Source organism: Lissotriton vulgaris, chromosome 12 (genome assembly GCF_964263255.1).
Source record: "Lissotriton vulgaris chromosome 12, aLisVul1.2, whole genome shotgun sequence".
Lineage (NCBI taxonomy): Eukaryota > Metazoa > Chordata > Amphibia > Caudata > Salamandridae > Lissotriton > Lissotriton vulgaris.
Window position 1 is genome coordinate 720,455,992 of NC_141700.1, and position 16,404 is coordinate 720,472,395.

General features: G+C 46.9%; 2 non-coding genes across 2 annotated transcripts; one reads left to right on the plus strand and one right to left on the minus strand.

The window, feature by feature from the left end:
- Nucleotides 1-5,947: 5,947 nt before the first annotated feature.
- TRNAT-AGU (transfer RNA threonine (anticodon AGU)) lies at nt 5,948-6,021 on the minus strand. The gene has a single exon. It is a non-coding gene; the product is annotated as a tRNA-Thr (tRNA).
- Nucleotides 6,022-6,767: 746 nt separating this feature from the next.
- TRNAS-AGA (transfer RNA serine (anticodon AGA)) lies at nt 6,768-6,849 on the plus strand. The gene has a single exon. It is a non-coding gene; the product is annotated as a tRNA-Ser (tRNA).
- Nucleotides 6,850-16,404: the final 9,555 nt, after the last annotated feature.

The window sequence follows — 16,404 nt, forward strand, 5'->3', positions numbered from 1 at the left end:
TTAGGGTCAGGTTTGCCTTCTTGCTCAGTATAGTGATTACACCTCGTTTCTTCCCGTTTGCCGGCGAGCAGAAGACCTCCCCTATCCACCTCGCTTTCAAAAGCTTCGCTTCTTCTTCTGTGAGCTTGGTTTCTTGCAGTGCGTAGATGTCGCCTTTCAGTTTGGCTAGGTGGTCTAGTATTTTCCTTTGTTTGACTGGGTGTTTGAGGCCTTTACGTTCATGGACACCACTTTGAGGTTTGTGGTTAGTTTGGTTTTCGGTGCGTTATTCATGGTGGTCTGGTGTTATCACTGTCTTCTTTGTTTTCCACTAGGTGCATGGCAGAGTGTTTTGTCTGTCTTCCTTGGATATTCCTAAGAGCCTCCCCCAAGGACTGGCGTGTGGGGTGTGGGGTGATAGGTGGGAAGAAGATATAAGAAGAAAAAGATAATCTAATTACACATTTACGTACTGTACTATTCGCCTTCCGGTCTACAAGTCCCCCCCCTTTCCCTCGTCCTCCCCCCTCCCTCCCTCCCCCCCACCCTCCGCCTGTGGAATTGTGGGTGTGTGACAGCAAAGGTCCTCTCGCTCTCTCCCCCCCCAAGTCTATGTCCGCTGGGAAGGTGTAGCGCTCTTGCCCATGTGTCTTTGCTTAGTGTTAGCACACTTAGTTCAGTCGGTGACTGTTAGTTGTTAATATTAATCAGCATGGAGTACAGGGTACGAAAAGCATATAGCTAGTTGTAGCTGGTTATCTTCTGCCTGGTAGGTCACAGCTGTTCCCTTTCCCCTCTTGAGGTAGATGCGGTCTTGTCTATGTGCGTGCACCAGTGTGCGTTATCTGAGGTAGTTTAGTTTGTATCGTGCCTTGCGTGGCTCGGGAGTTCTGCTCTCTTAAAGTTCTCTTGATTGTCAGTGCGTACATTAGCAGGTTCCGTGGATAGTCTCTGTTGGGGCTGTTGGTCGGGGGCAGAGTCTCACAAGGTTTCCGCAGGTCCTGCCAGTGTTGTATTGTTCTTTGCCCTTGTTTCACTCTCCTTCTCCCTCAGCTCCGTCCGACGACGCTCTTCGCTTTACTCCCGGGCTTTGTAGCTCCATCTCCTCTGGTTCTGGGCCATATAAGTATCTCCTTAGGTCGCTGGGGTCCTCGAAGAGTCTGCTTCCGTGTCTGTCCATTATCCTCATTTTGGACGGGCCAGCGAAGGTGAAGGTGATGTTGTTTTTGCGCAGTTGATCACGCAGGGCCAGGAACCCTTTTCTTACTTCAACCGTGATTTTTGAAAAGTCTTGAGTGATTGTCACCTTCTTTCCGTTGATCAACATTGGCTGGCCTTTCCTAGCTACAGCGAATATAGCGTCCGTATGATTTGCTCGTAGGGGCTTGCAGATTATTGGTCTTGGGATGTTGCTGTTTGCCGGTTTCTTAGCTGGGATACGGGAGGCTTTTTCGATCTCGAAGGACCTGTCAAAGCTAAGGCCTGTGAGCTTCGGGATTATGGTCTCCAGCATCAGGGCGCATGCGCCGGGGGTATCTTCCTCCTCTTCGGGGATTCCCAGCAGTCTGATGTTCCCTTTGCGGCTTCTGTCCTCCTGTTCCGCCAGTGCTCTTTGCATTGTTGACGTTCTCCTTATCACTAAGCCCAGGTCTTTGTGCATTGACCCTGTGCGGTCCTCGAGATGGCTCACCCTTTTCTCCACTTCATCTAACCTTCCGTTAGCTCTGCTTTGCTCGGCCCATATTGCTATTAGTTCCATTTGGATGTTGTCCACGGTCTTTTTTGTGGCCTTTGTTAGGTCGTTGCCTTCCGTGATTTTCTTCAGTAGTGTGTCCAGCGTTATCGTTTCGTTGCCTTGGCCGTTTTGTTTCTTTGCTGGTGAGTCCGGAATGTCGTTCTTGCTCTTTTTGGGGTCGTTTGTGATCTTCTTATCATCCTTCCCTGCCATGGTGTCGAAACCTCTTCTGACTTGATATGTCAGAAGTCTTCCTTCTTTCTGTTGCTGTTTGGTTGGTTCAGCCTTTGAGTCTTTTGCTACTTTGGTGGTTTGGCTGCTAAGTGGGGGCAGGGTGCCTTCTCTGAACCTACACGGCCACTTAATGATGCGGGTCCTGGTCTTCGCCCCCGCCAGCCTCTTTGCGTTTGCGTGCCCCTGCTGAGCCTCGTGTCGCCTGCACTCCCCTGCAGCTGTCTCGCTTGTTTAGCGATTGTCTTGGCTCGCCTCTGTGTCTGTCCACCATGCGCTGAGGGGTATGTGCTGTCGTGTGTTGGCTGGCGCCCAGACCGGCTTGTCTAGGCCTGCTTTTTGTCCGTGCGCCCCTCCCCCTTGCAGTTCTGTCTCTTGAGGTATCGTGGCTTCTCTTCACCTTAGGGTGGCTGCCCGTGCCTGTGCCTCCTATGTCCTTAGTCGGCTGTTTGTTGCGGCTGTTTGGTGCATTTGGCCTTCTTCGTTCTTTGCCGTTTCGTGCTTGCCTCAGCCCACCCGAGTTCCTCCCACTCAGGAGTGTTGCTGTGTTTGTTTGCTATTTCTCTCGCTGTGTCGCTGCGCTAAGATGGCCGCTGCATGCTTCTTTTCCTTCTCTAAGGTGGCCGACGTTATATCGGCTGGCCCCACGGATTGTTTCCCTGCTTGGGGGCAGTTCCTGCTTTGCGGCTTATCTGAGCGCCGCAGCGCTGTGTCTGTGTCTGCGCGTCTTCTCACGTCTAAGCCGCCACTTTGCTTACCGCTGCATATAGATGGCCGCCTCGTGCCTCTCCCCCTTTGCCAAGATGGCCGCTGTGTTTTCGGCTCGCCTCCCTGTCGCAGCTGCTTGTACTTTGACAAGATGGCCGCCCCTTGCTTCTTCGCCTTTGCCAAGATGGCTATATCTGCATTCGGTGGGCTTGCAGGTTTCGGTTGCTCGCTCTGCGGCTCGTGTTGAGCGTTGAGCTGCCTTTCGCCAGGGGCGCGCTTACTTGGTTATCGCCTCCCAGCTGCGGCCAACGTTGCTTTCGTTCTGCCTGTCGCCTCTCGCGGTCTCCTTTCCTCCTCCGGAGTCACGCCACCATCTTGTGATCGCTCCTTCCTCTCCTGCCCTGTTTGCCTTCTTCTCCGTCGTTGCCTCGTTCTGCCCCCTTTTGGTCATTTAAACCTCGCGTGTGATGCCGCTTAGGTTCCCAAACGCTCTCGTTGCTTTTGGTTACGTTTCTTTCGCGGTAATCTTCTTTGCGCGCCGCTCGTTCGACTTGGGGGTCGGGAGCTCCGGACTTAGGTATCCTGCCTCCTTGCCATCCAAGCCACGCCCCCAATCTGCACGTGTCTTTAATGCCAGTTTTAGCCTGAGCGTAAAATAAAGCAACATTCCAGAAAAATAAAACATTCTTACAGAAAAGCTATAATAACATAAGCAAATGTTTTCCGCGTTCCATAAAAACGATTTCTGCGCAATCACAAGATGCTACATCATGCAGCAATATATTAAAGGTAAATATTGCATGCATTAAAACACTCTTTCCCTACTGCCCTACAGCTGTGTCATTATAATGAAATGACTTATGTTGGTTAAAGCTGGAAATTTCACTAATTACAGAGTACAGAACTGAGACACAGATATATAAAAAAATATAAAAAATTCTCAGTATATTAAAAATGTATACCAACAAAGAAAATATCACCCAATTGCCTTGACATTGCCACCCGCAATGCCGTGACTCAGATTCGATCCGAAGTTGCTGCGGCCACAACGCAGAGTACTAACCACTATACGATCACGGCGAGCTACTTGGTTTCTGAGTTGATCAGCTGTACCTCTGTTTTATAGCTACATTCCGCCTCAGTACACAACCAAGTATAATGTTCCATATGGTACTCTTAAAAATGAATTATTCAACACTGTATTTAAGCTTACATAAAGTGGTACTATAAACTGGGCGAGGCTTCCAGGACTGGGCACAGACCCCAGAAGTGACCACCAGAAATGTGTGCAATGAAATACATGGCACCCAGAATAGAGCACAATGCTCCAGAGGAGGCCTAGAGAACTGGCTTCATAATGACAGATATGTTACTCAAACATTCGAAGAGTAGCATCAAACCTCTAGGTCAGGAATCGAGAACATGTAGCATCAAACCTCTAGGTCAGGAATCGGGACATGACGTTTAATATGAGCTGTGCGACGCTTGACAATACTCCGAATGAGTCTCCCAGGGCAGACCCAATATTTCAGAAGAGGCCTCCAGAACCTCACGTGAAGCTTCCCTAAGTGAACACAATATCACAGATGTGGCCTTCACAACTTGACACCATGCTATGGGTACAGCATTTTTAAATGGACACAGCACACAGTGTCACTTTCCAAGCACTCACAATACTTCAGACAAAGCCTCTAGAACTGAACACCACACGCCAGATGCAGCATTCACAAATGGAAAAACAACACTCAATATGCACTGGCCAGAACAAAATACAACACTGAAAATGTGGCCTCCTAAAGCAGTGAAAGTACCAGCTGAGACTTCTACAACTAGACACAATACTGCAGACAAACCCTTCAGCACAGAACACCACACTCCACGTGTAGCCATCCAGAAATAAAGGCAGTCTGCAGGATCGGGTCCAAAACTGAAAGCAACACTCCAAATGCATTGACCAGAAGAAAGCACAACCTGCAAATGTGAGCTCATAAATCAGCAAAATATACCAGATGCAACATCAACAACAGGTCACAATACTGCAGACACGGCTTCAGTAATAAGACGACATCTGCAGCACTGGAGACATTCCGACAGTGGTGGCCTCAGGGCAAGAGAAAAGACTTCAGATGTTGCCACTAGAATTTGGTACAAAGATCCAGACATGACTGTGATCGCAGGCACAGTCCTTTAAATGAACCCTCCAGGACCAGACACCATACAGTACAGGAGGACACCAGATCAGGAGATAATGTACCAGACGTGGATTTTAAAAGTTGCAACAATCCTCCTAATGAGGTTTTGAAAACGTTACCAGAACCCCAGATGGAACTTTGTGTACTTGACACAACACCCCAAGTAGACTCTACAGAACAAGACACTACACTTCAGAAGGGCTCCAGGCTTGAGACAAAATATGCTAAACTAGTCTCTAAAGTGGGTAGTAACTGTTCAGACACATTATTCTAAAGAAGCCCTTTGGGAATGTACCCAGCCAGATCTCCACACAAGGCCTTACTGGTGCTGTTCACACTGTCCGCCTGTAAAAGTGCTTCCATTTCATGATGGTTTTCTGACCGCTCCCTCTGCACCCCAACACTACTTTTGGCCTACTCCCAGCCTTATTATGGAAGAGAAGCTTGCAACGCCGCTGCCTGTGCTGTAACCATCTGTACTCTAAAGCTAAGTTTACACTGCAGCTGCCTGTGCTGTGCCTGTTCATGAGGCACTGAAGCTTGTACCTCTTCTGCCTGCTCAGTAGCAGTGTCAGTAATGGAAGGTTACTCTGCTGCTGCCTGTGCTGTGCCTGTTCTTGAGGCACTGAAGCTTGTACCTCTTCTGCCTTCTCAGTAGCAGTCTCAGTAATGGAAGGTCACTCTGGTGCTGCCTGTGCTGTGCCTGTTCATGAGGCACTGAAGCTCGAACCTCTTCTGCCTGCTCAGTAGCAGTCTCAGTAATGGAAGGTCACTCTGGTGCTGCCTGTGCTGTGCCTGTTCATGAGGCACTGAAGCTTGTACCTCTTCTGCCTGTTCAGTAACAGTCTCAGTAATGGAAGGTCACTCTGGTGCTGCCTGTGCTGCACCTGTTTTTTGAAGCTTGCATTACTGCTGCCCAGCTTGAACTTTGAAGCGAGTGCAGCTTAAAAACATCTTTTCACTTCACAAAACCAAACTGATTGGCTTTGAAAATAAAATATACTGGGGGTTGGTGGTTCAATACATTGGCATCTAAACACCAAGAACAGACAATGAGTCTTTTATCAAACAATATGTCTTCTAAGAGGTTGTGCAAAACATGAGGCACTGCTGAGATTCGAACTCAGGATCTCCTGTTTACTAGACAGGCGCTTTAACCAACTAAGCCACAGCGCCTCCTTTCACTGACCTGGTGTCAAAATGAGACTGTGCATATTTCTCTCAAACTACAGCGGTGATATTTCCCACTTCCTCGTGACAAGAGATTGCAGAAGAAAACCTTGGAAAGGAAAACTTACAAAGAAGGTTACGAAAAACGTATATCATTATATGTACATATTTGTTTACACTGGTGAACGACGTGTGCAATACATACGTTAAACTAAACGAGAGTACAACGATTATAAAGGGCACCAATATATACCAAAGCATTTCATGATGCCTACGTCATGTAGCCACATACCATGTGCTCTTTTCTTCACTTCTCGTGACTGCTGGAAATCGCAGGGAGAAGCAGCCGTGGAGCAGCCTCTCTCAGAGAGAAAGTGTCACCTCTAGAGAAGCGTCCCAGGTTCAAACAGCGCTTCAAAAGGTGCACTTTGAGAGACCCGTGAAAACATGGCTGAGGCGGGAATCACAGCGCGGGGGCTGGGAGACCGCAGTGCCCTTTACATGGCTCTATCAATACCCACCCTGGTCCTGGTACCAACATCAGCCACCAGAGCTCAGTAAATTACCAGAAAAACAACAACCCTACACGAAGATTTAAAAGCCTTGTACTTTCTTGTATGTCTGTTCTACTTTAGGGAAAGGGTGTGGCACATTAGGAGATCAAACGGGGACCTTGGCATTATCAGCACTACGCTGTAACCGACTGAGCTAGTCGGCAGCTAGTTCTTAAGTGACGGTGCCACGGGAAGGAGGTAGTCGTGGCCGAGCGGTTAAGGCGATGGACTAGAAATCCATTGGGGTCTCCCCGCGCAGGTTCGAATCCTGCCGACTACGGATTCCTTTTTTCCTGATCAATCAATTGCATTTTGGAATGGAAACCCCAATTATGTGGCTCTGAAAATTCTGCACTTATTGTAATTGTGTCTTTACTACTATTGACCCATAATCCACCATCTGATGCATAACATAATTTCAATAGCAAAAATAATACACTAGCTGAAACGAATACAATACCCTTTAAAAAGTCTTCCATGTGGTAGACCTTTTTGTTTAACTGGTCCCCTTTCAGTTGTACATTGATGTATTCAGATGCCAACCTAGCAGTAAGAGTTTTGGGATAAATAAGACTCCAACAGAATTGTCTGCCTTATGTTGCAAAATAAGTCATTCCTTGCTGCATAATGAAGTAAACCGTGCTGCATACTTTCGTCCAATTTTGCTACATAATTCCAATCTCCTGGCCTAGGTGTAAGACTTTCACGATTATACCAACCAGTTACAAGTGTTTAGAACAAGTATAGACGGGGAAGCAGATTAGAATTGGTGATATATGATCACATTTTGGGGCAGATTTATGATAACTGGCGCATCCCCAGGGATGCACCAGTTATTTTGCGCCGCTGCTCCACCACCCATGGTGCGCCGCATTTACAATGCGGCGCACCGTGGGGCAAAAGCGGTACAGATGCGTGACGCATCTGTGCCGTAAAGGTGGCGCATTGCTGGAGTCGCGTCGCAAGCGCGACGCAGCTGCAGCAAGGCTCGGGGGTGCCCCATCTTTACAATGCTGCGTCAAGACCTACGCCTGCTTCGAGCAGGCGCAGGGTTTTGACGCAGCATTGGCCTGCAAGTGACTGAGTGAAATCTTGTAGATTTCACTCAGCCACTTTTGCGAGGCGCACCTGCCCCGGAACGCCCACCCTGCGCCGGAACGCCCACAAGTAGCGCAGGGCTTTACAACGTGACGCATCTGCCTAGATGCATCACGTTGTAAATGGGTCGAAGGGATGCGCCACGTTTACGCCGCAGTTGCGTGACGCAAACGTGGCATTCCCAACATAAATCTGCCCCTTTTTGTTTACTGCAACAAGTAGTGCCGCTGGAGTGCGCAAGGATTAAGAGGTGCTGTGGATGAATCGGTTTGTCCAGGTTGTCCAATCAAGATGGAAATGATCTTTGCTTGAACAACTGTTCTGAAGGCTGAGGGCGGAATGGAAGGTTTTATCCTCCTTAGGAGAAGGACTTGGATGTAGGCAGCTTTCTGAGTCTCGAAATATGGAGAGGCAAATTTATTTTCATATCAAAACAAGCATTTACAATGCAATGGTTTTGCCTTTGTTAAAGTTAGAGCTATTGGCATTGCTCTTGACATTATTTTTTTTTATGTGTTTTTTTTTAAAACAAATGATTGGCATTGTCATTTACAATGCAACTAGCTTTATCTCTCGCAAATGACACACACAAACACCCACAGAGAGCCCCCACACACACACACAGAGCCCCCCCCACACACACACAGAGCCCCCCACACACAAACCTGCACAGAGCCCCCCACACACACAGCCACACAAAGCCCCCCCACACACACACCACTCTGAATCTGCACTCTGCACTCTGCACTCTGCACTCTGCACTCTGCACTCTGCACTCTGCACTCTGCACTCTGCACTCTGCACTCTGAATCTCCACTCTGCATCTGCACTCTGCATCTGCACTCTGCATCTGCACTCTGCATCTGCACTCTGCATCTGCACTCTGCATCTGCACTCTGCATCTGCACTCTGCATCTGCACTCTGCATCTGCACTCTGCATCTGCACTCTGCACTCTGAATCTGCACTCTGAATCTGCTCTTTGAATCTGCACTCTGAATCTGCACTCTGAATCTGCACTCTGAATCTGCACTCTGCACTCTGAATCTGCACTCTAAATCTGCACTCTAACTCTGCACTCTGAATCTGCACTCTAAATCTGCACTCTAAATCTGCACTCTAAATCTGCACTCTAACTCTGCACTCTAACTCTGCACTCTGAATCTGCACTCTGCACTCTGAATCTGCACTCTGCACTCTGAATATGCACTCTGCACTCTGAATATGCACTCTGAATCTGCACTCTGCACTCTGAATCTGCACTCTGAATCTGCACTCTGCACTCTGAATCTGCACTCCCAATCTGCACTCTGAATCTGCACTCTGCACTCTGAATCTGCACTCTGCACTCTGAATCTGCACTCTGAATCTGCACTCTGCACTCTGAATCTGCACTCCGAATCTGCACTCTGAATCTGCACTCTGCACTCTGAATCTGCACTCTGAATCTGCACTCTGAATCTGCACTCTGAATCTGCACTCTGCACTCTGAATCTGCACTCTGCACTCTGAATCTGCACTCTGCACTCTGAATCTGCACTCTGAATCTGCTCTCTGCACTCTGAATCTGCACTCTGCACTCTGAATCTGCACTCTGCACTCTGAATCTGCACTCTGCACTCTGAATCTGCACTCTGAATCTGCACTCTGCACTCTGAATCTGCACTCTGCACTCTAAATCTGCACTCTAAATCTGCACTCTAAATCTGCACTCTAAATCTGCACTCTAAATCTGCACTCTGCACTCTAAATCTGCACTCTGCACTCTAAATCTGCACTCTGCACTCTGAATCTGCACTCTGCACTTTGAATCTGTACTCTAAATCTGCACTCTAAATCTGCACTCTAAATCTGCACTCTAAATCTGGACTCTGCACTCTAAATCTGCACTCTGCACTCTAAATCTGCACTCTAAATCTGCACTCTAAATCTGCACTCTGCACTCTAAATCTGCACTCTGCACTCTAAATCTGCACTCTGCACTCTGAATCTGCACTCTGAATCTGCACTCTGCACTCTGAATCTGCACTCTGAATCTGCACTCTGCACTCTGAATCTGCACTCTGCACTCTGAATCTGCACTCTGAATCTGCACTCTGAATCTGCACTCTGAATCTGCACTCTGCACTCTGAATCTGCACTCTGAATCTGCACTCTGCACTCTGAATCTGCACTCTGCACCTTGAATCTGCACTCTGCACCTTGAATCTGCACTCTGCACTCTGCACTCTGAATCTGCACTCTGAATCTGCACTCTGCACTCTGAATCTGCACTCTGCACTCTGAATCTGCACTCTGAATCTGCATTCTGCACTCTGAATCTGCACTCTGAATCTGCACTCTGAATCTGCACTCTGAATCTGCATTCTGCACTCTGAATCTGCACTCTGAATCTGCACTCTGCACTCTGAATCTGCACTCTGCACTCTGCACTCTGCACTCTGCACTCTGAATCTGCACTCTGAATCTGCACTCTGAATCTGCACTCTGAATCTGCACTCTGACTCTGCACTCTGACTCTGCACTCTGCATCTGCACTCTGCACTCTGACTCTGCACTCTGAATCTGCACTCTGAATCTGCACTCTGCACTCTGAATCTGCACTCTGCACTCTGAATCTGCACTCTGAATCTGCACTCTGAATCTGCACTCTGAATCTGCACTCTGCACTCTGAATCTGCACTCTGCACTCTTCACTCTGAATCTGCACTCTGCACTCTGCACTCTGAATCTGCACTCTGCACTCTGCACTCTGAATCTGCACTCTGCACTCTGAATCTGCACTCTGCACTCTGCACTCTGAATCTGCACTCTGAATCTGCACTCTGAATCTGCACTCTGAATCTGCACTCTGAATCTGCACTCTGAATCTGCACTCTGCACTCTGAATCTGCACTCTGCACTCTGAATCTGCACTCTGAATCTGCACTCTGCACTCTGAATCTGCACTCTGCACTCTGAGGTTCCGTGACGATTTGAACCCGTGTCTTCAATATTGTCGGAAATACATAATATTAGTATCAGCGAACCGCAAATGATCCATTTAGCATATCCTGGTGTTTTCGCTATGATACGAGCAAGAGCACTCCCGTTATGAACACATTTCTGATCTACCCACGGCATCCATCTTAGATCATGTCCGCCATTTTGTGTTTCTTGCCCTCACATACGCAATAACCTCTGATCACTTCATTTCGATTAAGGACACGTAGCCTTAGCCGGAGATTCACCTCTTTCATGACACGTGTACCTTAAACCAGATCACGCTGTAGCTGCATGACTCAACAAAGGCTGCCTCCTCTGCCCGAGGCTAGCCCACCTGAACTGGTTCTCGTGTCCATTGTCCCGATCATGATTAGGCGGCCGAAGCCGGTAGCCTTGCCCATTTACAACCCACAAACATCTCTTATCCCGCTTTCCTATCTTCTGCACCTGGCTCTGCTCCTTTCCTTCTGGGCCTTTATTAGGGGGAGGTAACGAAATTTACGATGAGGCGGTCCGGCTCTTGAATGCAATATTGACATGGGATTGTGATGGACTAGTGGGAACCCCTCTTCGTGATGTTTGGCATCAGATATTATCGACAGTTCCTGTGTAACGCCAAATATTTATTGTTTAAGACACAAAGGTTTAGGAATGTACTAACATGTGAAATATTTGCCTGAAGCACAATTTTTAGTATATAAGGAGCAACCCTCAATGTACAAATCGAACAGGCTCCTAGACACTGCCCATGCGTAGTTTCTGTGACTTCTGTGTCCCTGCAGTAATAAACCTTTGGTCTTTGACGCCACCATCGAGAAGCCCGTGTTTCTGTTCATTTGCGCACCAAGGCAGGTGGAACTCCGGGGTCTTTGGGTGTTGTTCCCTGACACCTCTGGACGGAACCAAAAAGTCCAGAACTCCAATTGGCGCCCAACGTGGGGCGACGTCATTCGGTACCGGTCCAAAAGCCTGAAGAGTTCGAGAAGCTTCGTGTGAAGATTTCCGAGGGAGGCGCCCCACTTCATCGATCCCGGCATATCGCAAAAGTGGCCCGAAGTTCTCTTCCACGAGGGTTCCCGTTCAGGACGGCTGCAGTGGGCCGTTGCCTTGACCGTCGCCCTGTCTTGGACCCGAGGTGCAGCCCTTAGTACAGCGAAACGTGACGGGTTTCTCCTTGGTGACGTCTTCAGTGCCTCAGTTAAGTATTTAGTGATAGCTAGCTGGTTACTTTGTGAGGATTGTTAAAATCCTTGATCGGTTCTTAGTTTGGTTTGGTTTTGTAAGATTATCACTAGTTGTTCTGGTTACGATAATCTATTTGGTTCAGTTTGGGTATCGATACGTTAGTTTGGTTTTGGTAGGCCTAAGTTCTTGGTTCGAGTGCACATATTTGTTCCGTGTTTTGTTTGTCTTGTGTTCCGGATTGAAAATGGTAAGTCGGAAAATGTTGTCTTGTTTTGGTTGCAACCATGGCTCACGATTGGAGGATTCCTGTCTGGTTCCTCCGATTGGGACTCCCCTTTATGACTTATATTGTAAACATGGTGTGGGTCCTATATCCTATAACGAGGTGTGGGTCCGCTATACTAAGAAGGATGGTGTCCTTAGTTGGCCACTACATGGTAGTTTTGAACCCGAGATTCTTGATAATTTAGAAGCGAAATTGTTTAGGAAGAAAGCCCGGCCGGCAATGTTTGATTCTTTCCGTTATTGGCGAAAGGAATCCAAACAGAGAGAAATGAAGAAATTTAAGAGAGAACAGAAAGAGAAAGAAGAGCTAACTCTAGAGCACGCAACTAAACAGTTGCAAGATAATGAGTGCGAAAAGGCTATAGAGGTGGCAATTAGAGAGCATAATTTAGCGATTGACAAGTGCTACCCTGCCTTGCCATCGAAAACAGCTAAGATACTAGAGGATCCCGAAAACGATCCTCTGTTGTCTTATCTATTACGGTCACCTCCACCGTATGCACAAGGTGCTACGGCCCAATTTGTGCCAAATGTTCAATTGCCGGTTGCTGGACAACCTGGTGTTCCTGTTCCTCAGAATCAAGTTCCTGTACCTCCTGTGGTTAATGTGAATATTCCTACGGCTCCTCCTCTTCCTGGGTTGCCGTCTTCTATACCTGTACCTGTCTCGCTTACACCTACTACTTCACAAACTATTTTCCTCGATACTCCTACTGCCTCGCTATCTGTTCCTACCTCCACTGTGTTCTCTACGTCTGCAAGTGTGTTAACTCCACTTTCTGTACGTCGAAAAATCACTGATTCTGTTGCTAATATACTGTCTCCTTTATATAAATCTTTAATTAAGACTCCTACTCCTGATTCAGTTCAGAGACGTAGCCAGCTACCAAGTACTGAAGAACGGGGAATTTTAGATTCCACGGCTCTCAGATGGATTACGAAAGGTAGAAGATATAGTACGAGAGATGTACTAAATACGTTTATGCAGTGGAAGGAACCAACGCAACGGTACGTCTTTGATGAGATGTGCTCGTTGTTACGTGAGGAAATAGAGGAAGATGATGTTGAATCAGACTTGGAAGATTTAATTAAAATTCAAAATGAGTTTGCTGCAGGAATGATAGTGGGCGATAATATAAAAGAAGCGATGGAACTTATTTTTAGTTTTAGGAATGATCCATCTCTTCGTTCGCCGAGAGATTTAGAGAAAGGTAAAATGAAGCTAAGTCGCCAATATCCTATGAGGGAGGTTCCTCCAATCTGGCGCGAAGCAATACAACGTGATGATAATGCGGGTATTGCAGCTGCTCCAGCACAGTTCCAACGAGTGTGGATACACATTCCATGGAAGCGAGCTGAAGTGCTAGCGGTGAAACAGGCCTTGCCAGATCCGCGTAAAAATCCTGCTGGATATTACAAGGAATTAACACAGACAGTTGAGGCTTGTATAATGAACTTAGCGGACATCGACATGTTATTTGGAAATGTAGTTCCACAACCAGTGTGGGCTAAAATTCGTAGGGAGGATCATCAAGCAGCCTTAGGTGGTGATTGGGCAGCTATCACTGCAGCGGATGGTCAGCAAACGGGTGGTGCAAAACCCGAACCCCTAATTGCTAATCTTCCAGGTAGAATAATTGACTTAATGAAGACTCTGATGCCTGCGTTACATGTTAATTGGGATAAATTATCCGCATGCAAGCAAAAGAAAGATGAAAGTGTCTCCGACTTCTTCACGAGGTTCGAAGAGACTTTTGTAGATCATAGTGGTCAGGATATGAGCACTGAAGGAGGACAGAGACTGTTTGTCGATAAATTTGTGCATAATTTGTTACCTGAGTTATGCAATAAATTAAAGGATTCAGAAAGTGCGTGGGCTGTTTCTACAACTGCGCAAATACTTGCAACTGCACAGTACTACGAAAATAGGGATAAAGAGGAAAAGGAAAAATCAGAGAAGAAAACGAAAGATTTAAAAACTAAAGTTCTTTTACAGCAGGCGTATCCGCCTCGCACGAATCAGACTAATATGCAACAGAATTCGTATCAGAGGACAGATTATAGTTCAACGAGGCCTCAATATCAGTGGAATCAGTGTGCGTACTGTAAGAAAGAGGGTCACTACAAAAATGAATGTCCGATCTTAGCGCAAAATAATGCAGCAGCAGCTCAGAGAGGTCGTGGTGGATTTGTGCAGAATTCTAGAGGTCGAGGGCGAGGTGCTATGCCTCCGCAGACAAATGATCGTCCCTCCAATCACTTTGATCAACGAAATGGACAGTCAGCTCAACAGAATAGATCTCAGCAATACCTTGTTGAAGACTATTGTGAAGTGGATGAGGGATTTCAGCAAAATGGGTACTAGGACAGCCATGGACAGAGAGAGGGAGTAGTATCAGTTCCAGTGGATCAGAGTGGGCCTTATGTCGCAGTAGCAACATCAGGTGTAGTCGAACCGTTTCTGTTGGATACTGGTGCCGCAAAAAGTTCTATCATTCATGCGAAACTCCCTGGCGCACCTTTGTCTGGCTCAACAAATGTTTCTGTAGGTTTTTCAGGCGCCTCTGTTTACAACCCGATATCTGGTCCTTTGTCTATTTCTGTTGGACCGTGTCAATTGAAAGCACCCCTGATTTTGACGACGGGTTGTAATGAAAACCTGCTTGGTTTGGACTTGTTAAAACGACTATATGCGACATTGTACTGTTCTCCGGAAGGGGTACAGCTTACGTTGGGTAAAAGAATCACTTCTCCGATGTACTTGTCAATGGACGCACTCCCGCCAGAGCTGCGCTCACTCCCTGATTCTCTTTGGGCGACTGGTCCTAATGATGTAGGCCTTTTAGAAATACCACCGTATGTAGTAACTTTGAAAGCAAATGTGAAATTTCCAAGAATTCCCCAATATAAAATATCTAGTGAAGGAGAACGTGCACTTTTATTGATTGTGCAAGATTTGATTAAGAAAGGTGTGGTTGAAGAAACTCGAGGAAATGTTTGTAATAGTCCTGTATTGCCGATTCTGAAACGAACTGATCCTACGAAACCTCCAGTGTACAGGTTTGTCATAGACCTTAGAGAAGTTAATAAGATTGTGGTTCCACAATTTCCTGTGGTTCCAGACATTACTGCCTTGTTAACATTGATTCCTTCTACAGCCACTTGGTTCTCAGTCATCGACTTAAAGAATGCCTTTTTCAGCATTCCGATAGCCGAGGAAAGCAGGGATATTTTTGGCTTCTGTCTAGGAGGTCGAAGTTTCAGATTTAAACGCGCTCCACAGGGCTACTGTGAAAGTCCGTCTATTTATAGTCAAGCATTAAAAAGCCAGTTAGATTCTTTTGTCCTTCCTCCAAGTTCTGCCCTGGTACAGTACGTAGACGATCTTCTAGTGGCTGCCGATGACAAGGAAACTTGCAAAGCAGCTACAGTATCGTTATTGCATCATTTGTCTGATTTGAATCACAAGGTAACACCTTCCAAGATGCAATACTGCTGCCAAGAAGTGACCTACCTAGGTCATCTCTTGTCAAAGGAGGGAAGGAAGTTGACCCCAGAAAGAATAAAAGCAATTACGCAAATGAGTGTTCCACGCACACAGAGAGAAGTACGTGCCTTTTTAGGTATTACCTCCTACTGTAGGCAGTGGATTCCAAATTTTTCTCTTTTAGCGAAACCATTGGTAGCTTTGACTGGGAAAAATGTTCCGAGTCCGGTGCCATGGTCTGATGAATGTCAAGAGAGTTTTACTGAATTACGAAAAGCCTTGTGTTCAGCTCCTGTATTGGGTACACCTGATTACAGTAAGCCATTCACGCTCTACGTTCACGAGAGAGAAGGTTGCGCGTTGAGTGTCCTGACACAGAAATTTGGTGATAAACAACGCCCTTGTGCGTATTTCTCATCAACATTAGATCCGGTAGCTAGAGCGTTACCTAGTTGTTTGAGGGCTACAGCGGCAGCTGCGGCTTCCATTCGACAATCTGCTGGTCTGGTAATGAATAACATGCTAGTGGTCATGGTTCCTCATGCAGTGGACACACTCATGAACCGAACTAAGACACAACACCTTACTAGTGCGAGATTATCTGGTTACGAGCTGACATTACTAGCGAGTCATATTCAGATCAAAAGATGTAATGTATTGAATCCAGCAACGTTGTTGCCGGCTAATCAAGAGTCGAGTGATTCCGAGCCACATGATTGCTGTTTTAAAACGGAGGAGGAGACAAAAGGACGCATTGATTTGAGGGATACTCCATTATCAGATCCAGATGGTACGC